The following is a 7,993-nucleotide window of genomic DNA, read 5'->3' on the forward strand; positions in this document are numbered from 1 at the left end:
TGGCTTTGAACCCGTGCGATCCTCCTGTCTCAGCCTCCCAAATGCAGGGATTGCAAGTGTGCGCCACCACGCCTGGCTCAATCCCAAGCGCTTTGGATTTTTAAAATAAGCTTTCACCACCATGCCCGGCTCAATGGTTTATTTAAAAGGTGCTCCGAGGGCCAGGCGTGGTGGTACACACTTGTCATCCCAGCATTCGGGAGGCTGAGACCGGAGGATCACAGTTCACAGACAGCCTCAGCTACTTACTGAGGCCCTTTGCAACTCAGTGAGACCCTGTTTCAAAATAAAGAATAAAAAATAGGGCAGGGGGTGTAGCTCGGAGGTCGAATGCCTCTGGGTTCCATCCCAGACCCGAAAAAAAAAAAAAAATAGGGCCGGGGTGTCACTTGGAGATAGAATGCCCCTGGGTTCCATCCATAGTCACACAAAAATAAATAAATAAATAAATGGTGCTCAGAATTGTGAAGATAAATATTTTAGAGTAAGTTAAGTATACTTAATACTTTCTAAAAGCAAAGAGGCTGATCATGGCACCCCCCCCCCTTCCCCAAGTAGAAATTCATATACAGCCATGAATGAGCCAGGCGCGGTGGCGCACACCTGGTATTTCAGTACTCGGGAGGCCGAGGCAGGAGGATCGCAAGTTCGACTGAGGGAGACCCTTAATAACTCATGGAGACCCTGTTTCAAAAATATAAATAAATAAGCCGGGTGTGGTGGCGCACGCTTGCCAGCCGCGCTGGCTTAAGAGACCCTGTTTCCAAATAAAAAAAATATAAAATAGGTCCAGGAGTGTAGCCCAGAGGTAGAAGGGCTTCCAGGAACCCCAGTACCACCAAAACAAAATAATATATATATATATATATATATATATATATATATATATATATATATATATATATATATAAATAAGCCGGGTGTGGTGGCGCACGCTTATAACCCCAGTACTTGACCTGGAAAAGCAGGGAGGCTTTCGGAGACCACGAGGACACCACGCGCACCTCTGTTTGCTTATGGTGACGGGGATTTATAATCTTTCACATAAAATCATAAAGTTCTTATTTCAGAGGGGAAAATCCCAAGGAGGACGAGCAGGCAGAGGTTTTCAAGAGAACTTTTCAGTTCAGAGGGGGCGGCTGTTATTTTTTCTAAGGCAATGTGCGCGTCTCTTTTAGGGACGCCGGGCCATGTGCATTTCTATGAATAAATGCATTTTATAATAAACCGCAAAAGAGAGCGCGCAGCGGGTCCAAGGGAAAGCCCAGGCTTCGAGGTCCGGGCGCCTTACTCTACAGAGGTGGAAGGAATCCTCGCGGTTCTGTGAAGTCGGGGTTCTCTGGCTGTCTACCTTTAAAATGATTGCATACGTCCTCTGCGGTGCGTGGGCCTTTCTTGGGTTATTTATGTTAATTGCAGTGGAAATTTCATTTATTTATTTATTTATTTATTTATTTATTTATTTATTTATGGTACTGGGAATGGAACCCAGGGGCTTTTCTACCTCCGGGCTATACTCCCAGACCTATTTTATATTTCATTTGGAAACAGGGTCTCACTAAGTTGCCGGGATCCTCACTAAGTAGCTGAGGCTGGCCTCGAACCTGCGCGATCCTCCTGTCTCAGCCTCCCAAGCGCTGAGATTATAAGTGTGCGCCACCACGCCCGGCCACAGCAATCTTTTATCATATTTATATCTACGGGAACAAAGACAGATAAAAATGCGTGGCTACCTTAGTCAGGTGACAGAAGAATCCCCGAACAAGACCCTGTTTTCCAGGGGAGTTGTCTCTTCCTTGGGTTTCTCCTTGGAATTCTATTCATGTGATCCGTTTCTCTTGCATATGTTTTTTTTTTTTTTTTTCCCCTAGGCAAGACTGAGAATTACCTGCGAGACTTACCACAGGAAGACTCCAAGACCCCCAAATTCAAAGACCCCGCCACAGTCTGCTTGGGTCGGAGTCCCGCTGTATCAGCATTGATTCATTCATTCTTGTGATGCCGGGGATTGAACTCAGGGGTGTTCGGCTTCCAAGCTACCCTGCACCACTACCACTGGCCAGCCTCAGCTACTTAGCGAGGCCCTCTGCAACTTAGCGAGACCCTGTTTCAAAATAAAAAATAAAAAATAGGGCTGAGGGTGTAGCCCGGAAGTAGAATGCCCCTGGTTCCATCCCCAATACTGCAAAATTATATATATATATATATATATATATATATATATATATATGTATGTATATTTTTTTATTTTTTTTTTTGCATAGGTAAATGTCAGACCTACATCTTTTGCAATATGATTTCAGGCCAGCTGTGGTGTGTTTCTCTGGAATGGTACCCATGTGGATCTCAGCAGACAGCTTAATAATCATCTACATAATCGTCTACTTTCTTGTATCTTCTTGCCAGGTTGGATGTCCTGCTTGGGAACAATTTTAGCTGTCTGTGTGTGTGTGTGTGTGTGTGTGTGTGTGTGTGTGTGTGTGTGTGTGTGTTTTACTGGAGACTGAACCCAGGGGCACTCTACTTCGAGCTACACCCCCAGCCCTATTTTAGTATTTATTTTGCAACATGGTCTCACACAGTTGCAGAGGGTCTTTTTGGGTAGCTGAGGCTGGTCTCCAACCTGCAATTCTCCTGTCTCAGTCTCCCAAGACCTGGGATGACAGTGTCTGCCGCCACACTGGTCTGGAATCTTGACTTTTTTTTTTTTTTTTTTTTTTTTTTTTGGTGCTGGGGATTGATCCCCAGGGCATTCCACCTCCGAGCTACACACCAGCCCTTTATTTATTTATTTATTTATTTATTTATTTATTTATTTATTGCAGTACTGGGGATGGGACCCAGGGGCATTCTACCTCCGAGCTACACCTCCAGCCCTTCTTTTATTTTATTTATTTATTTATTTATATCTATTCTTCATTTATGTATTTATTTTTGCAGTATTGGGGATGGAACCCAGGGGCATTCTACTCCCCCAGCCTTTTTTTTTTTTAATTATTTTGCAACAGGGTCTCACTAAGTTTCAGAGGGCCTCACTAAGTAGCTGAGGCTGGTCATGAACTGCGATCCTCCTGTCTCAGCCTCCCAAATACTGGAATTACAAGCGTGTGCCACCACGCCCGGCTGGAATCTCAACTTTTAAACAGCACCCTCGGTGGCTGCACAATAAGTCGACTGTGAATGGCAGCTTGAGATATAACTGATTTCAAAAAAACGTATCTCACTGAAAATGAAAGCGGATGTTTGAATTTAAATGGCACCCCTGCCTGATTCAATTTTATTTTTTTTTTAATTTTTTTTTAATTTTTTGGTGGTACTGGGTTCCTGGAAGCCCCTTTACCTCCGGGCTACACTCCCAGACCTATTTTATATTTTTTTATTTGGAAACAGAGTCTCTTAAGCCAGCCCGGCTGGCTTCGAACCCGCGTGATCCTCCTGTCTCCGCCTCCCAAGCGCGGGGATTATAAGGCTGCACCACCACTAAGTTGCTGAGGCCGTACTCAAACCCACGATCCTCCTGTCTCCGCCTCCCAAGCGTGGGGATGACAAGCGTGCGCCACCATACCCGGCTAATATTGTTTAAAATGCCTTGTTGAGGTGTGTTCTGTATGACTTGGTATGGATAGGACATACCAATCTGTTGTGTAATAATCATATGTTTTCCAATATATTTAGTCCAAATCCTCTTAGATTCATTACTTTCTGAGGCTAGGCACTTCTCCTAAAGGTTTTCTAACTATACCACATGAGGATAAAGTATGAGGGAAGCAAAGAACTTGTGTGTGTGTTGTGTGTGTGTGTGTGTGTGTGTGTGTGTGTGTGTGTGAGAGAGAGAGAGAGAAGGGGCATTCCACCTCCAAGCTACACCCCCAGCCCTATTTTTTATTCTTTATTTGGAAACAGGGTCTCACTGAGTTGCTGAAAGCCTCCATTACTAAGTAGCTGAGGCTGGCTTCAAACCTGCGCGATCCTCCTGTCTCAGCCTCGCAAGTACTGGGATTGCCAGCGTGCGGCACCACGGCTGGCTTGGAAAACTATTTTAGGAGTCACATGTGGAGAGCTAGCCCTATGTGGTGTTGTGTGCCTGTAATCCCAAGATTTAGGAGGCTGAGATAAGAGGATTACGGCCTCCTCGGCAATTTAGTGAGACCCTCTGCACCTCAGTGAGACCCTGTTCCCCCCAAAAATTAAGAAGGGCCGGAAGTGGGGTAGTCTGCAGGTAGAATGCCCCTGGGCCCCACCACACACACACACACACACACACACACACACACACACACACACACAAGTAGGGAGCTGTTCAAAAGATTAAAAAGGATCGTGCATTTGGGGTTTTTGACATGCCCAAAATATTACTGGCATGCCCTCAAACAAGCATTAGGAGAAACATAAATGAATTTAAAGAAACTCACAGAAACGGAACAGAGCCTTAAATAATCTAACTTTTTAATGCTTTTCTCACTTCCAAGTGGCCTATTTCCTTGTGGAAAGCACGACACTGTTTTCAGTAAATTGCACGCTTAAAACTTGGTGACATGGGACTTCTTAGGCTTTTTGGTGTCTAGCCAAGCTCTAATAACCTGTTTTTATTCCGAGTTTCATCCCTAAACGTGAGGAGAAAGCCCGCGGTTCCCTTCGGGGTGGCTCAGGGCCTCTGTGCTAACCGTGTCAAGTGGGGTTTTCTCCCCTGAATTTTCCAAGCCCTTTGAAATCAACATTGAGCTGTTTAAATACCCGGAGATTCAGGCAGAAGTTTCTGAGGGTCCAGAGCAACTTTTCACAGCGGACGGCGCCATCTGCTGGTCAGATAAATGAAGTGCGATTGGAAAGAAGAGAGCCCTCTATCCGCTAAAAGCTTATATTTTTAGGACTAAATTACCCACTCGAATGCATATATCCGGCCAGGATAATCGCACCATGTCCTCATGTCATACCAACTAATTTTATTTCCACTTACAAGGTTTTCCCGTGTACACGCAGCCGCTCTAAGTTAGCACGGTCTTCCAACAAAAACTTATAACTTTTATGCACATCTCAAACTATTGCCTATGAAATTCAGTGACAGAAGTGGGCAGCGTGGGAATATGTTTTTGGAAACTGCCATTCTTTTTATTTTTTCTTCTGAAACGGGGTCTCGCTAGGTTGCTGAGAATCTTACTACTTGCTGAGGCTGTCCTCGAACCTGCGATCCTCCTGTCTCGGGCCCCCCAAGTACCGGGACTACAGGCGTGCGCCACCACGCCCAGCTTCACACCAACTTTTCTACACAACACATTTAGACCTTGCTTCTTTGGTTTTTTTTTAAATATAAAAACAGGAGTAAAATGTGATGTCAGGGTAAACAGGGAAAAAAAATAACTGGCATTATCTACTTTCAGAGAACCTGAGGATGGCCCAGAAACTGCATTTCAACCCCTAGGAGTTTCCACCTTTGGTAGGAGACAGCAACAGTTAGGAAATACGCGCGTTTTGCCTTGGCGCCGTGGCTCACCGTGCCTGGGAGCCCAGTACTCGGGAGGCTGGGTCAAGAGGACCGCAGGTAGGAGGCCAGTTGCCACAGCCTAGCAAGGCCTTCAGCCACTTAGCAACAGCAAGATCCTGTTACGAAATAAAACACAGAGCAGGGACTGGGATGTGGCTCGGAGGGAGAAGGTACTGTGTTCAAACCTGAGAGGGAGGGAGAGAGAAAGAGAGAGGGAGAGAGAGAAAGGAGGAGGAGGAGGAGGAGGAGGAGGAGGAGGAGGAGGAGGAGGAGAAAGAGGTGGTGGTGGAGGAAGAGGAGGAGGAGGAAGAGGAGGAGGAGGAGGAGAAGAAGAAGAAGAAGAAGAAGAAGAAGAAGAAGAAGAAGAAGAGGAAGAGGAGGAGGAGGAGGAGGAGGAGGAGGAGGAGAAGAAAGAGGTGGTGGTGGAGGAAGAGGAGGAGGAGGAAGAGGAGGAGGAGGAGGAGGAGAAGAAGAAGAAGAAGAAGAAGAAGAAGAAGAAGAAGAAGAAGAAGAAGAGGAGGAGGAGGAGGAGGAGGAAGAAGAGGAGGAGGAGGAGGAGGAAGAGGGAGAGGAGAAGGAGAAGAAGAAGAGCAGGAGGAGGGGAGGAGGAGAAGAAGAAGGAGGAAGAGGAGGAGGAAGAAAAGTAGAAGGAGGAGGAAAAAGAGAAGGAGGAGGAAAAAGAGAAGGAGGAGGCGAAAGAGGAGGAGGAGGAGGAGGAAGAGGGAGAGGAGGAAGAGAAGGAGGAGAAGAAGAAGAAGAAGGAGAAGAAGAAGAAGAAGAAGAAGAAGAAGAAGAAGAAGAAGAGGAGGAGGAGGAGGAGGAGGAGGAGGAGGAGGAAGAGGGAGAGGAGGAGAAGGAAGATGGGAAAAAGGAGGAGAGGGAGAGGAGGGAAAGAAGAGGGAAAGAGGAAAAGGAGGAAGAGGAAGAAGAGGAGGAGGAAGAGAAGGAAGAAAAAAAGGAAAAGGAGGAGAAGGAAGAGGAGGAAGAAGAAAAGGAGGAGAAGGGGAAGTAAAGGAAAGAAGGATAGAAGAAGGAGACATAAGAATTTGTGGGAAACCCTGTGCTACCTTTAGGCCCAGTGTCTGGGACCCATGTCCGTTGCTAAAGCATAAATTCATAGCTTCCTCTTCTGAACCCACAGGGGCACACACACAAAAAAAATCCCTTAGGCTAAAAATACACACCTGCACGTGCACACGCACTCTGGGCTCCATCCAGGGTTTTCTACGGTGGCTAATTGGAAGCAGCTGGGGCCCCCGCTGGTCTGCAATTGACTCTGGGGTGTCACTAGGGCGAGGAGACCCGAGTTTTCTTTGTCCCTTTTCTTCTCACTGTTTACAATCCAGCGAGCGCCACCTCCTCACGCACGCCCAGACTTTGTTGTTTTCTCAGCATTCAGTGGTTTGCCGCGGGTTTGCATCCAGCCTCAGCAATGTAGTGAGACCGTCAGCAGCTTAGCAAGACCCTGCTTCCAAATAAAAAATAAAATAGGGCGGGGGTGTACCTCGACAGTGGGGTGCTCCTTGGTTCAATCCCAAGTCCCCCCAACACACACACACACCACACACATGCACAAAGGCAAACTGATTTATTTTCCAGGAAAACCCTGAACAGGCACAGAGACGCACGGAAGGAAACCTCAAAGCACTATCTGACGTGAAAAAGCAAATTAGGAGTCAGAGGATGAATCCAGCCCCTGAGAAATAACTCTTCAATAAAACCCAGGATGCATTAACTTTGAGAGGGAGAGCAAGACAGGGACTTTGGACTTTTGATGTATTTGATGATATTAAAATCAAGGCAAGCTGGGCTTGTCATCCCAGCATTCGGGAGGCTGAGACTGCAGGATCGCGGTTCGTGGCCAGCTTCAGCTGCTTAGTGAGGCCCTCTGCAACTCAGTGAGACCCTGTTTCAAACTAAAGAATTAAAAATAGGGCTGGGGATGTAGCTCAGAGGTTGAATGCCCCTGGGTTCCATCTCCAGACCCCCACAAAAAAATTTTTTTAAATAATAGTAATAAGCCGGGCATGGTGGCACAACCTTATAATCCCTGCGCTTGGGAGGCAGAGACAGGAGAATCATTCAGGTTTGAAGCCAGCCACGCTGGCTTAAGAGACCCTGTTTCCAAATAAAAATATAAAAAATAGGTCTGGGAGTGTAGCCCGGAGATAGAAGGGTTTCCAGGAACCCCAGTACCACCAAATAATAATAATAATAATAATAATAATAATAATAATAATAATAATAAATAACAATAATAATATAACAGCGCCACGTATCACATGTATATGTAACCAGTTATTCAAGACCCAAAGCTCCTACAGCAAGAGCCAATGTAATATTAGTTGAAAGAATGAGTCTCAAAGCATTTTTTTTTTTTAAATCAGGACACAAAGTCAAGGAATACAGCTTAGTGATCAAATATTATTGTTAGGAGCCAAAAGGTAGCATTCAAAGGACCCAAAAGCGCTGTCCTCACACCCAAGATGGCAGTGGGCTTTGCAGGACTGT

The sequence above is a fragment of the Muscardinus avellanarius genome (assembly GCF_963383645.1).
Source record: "Muscardinus avellanarius genome assembly, chromosome: X".
Lineage (NCBI taxonomy): Eukaryota > Metazoa > Chordata > Mammalia > Rodentia > Gliridae > Muscardinus > Muscardinus avellanarius.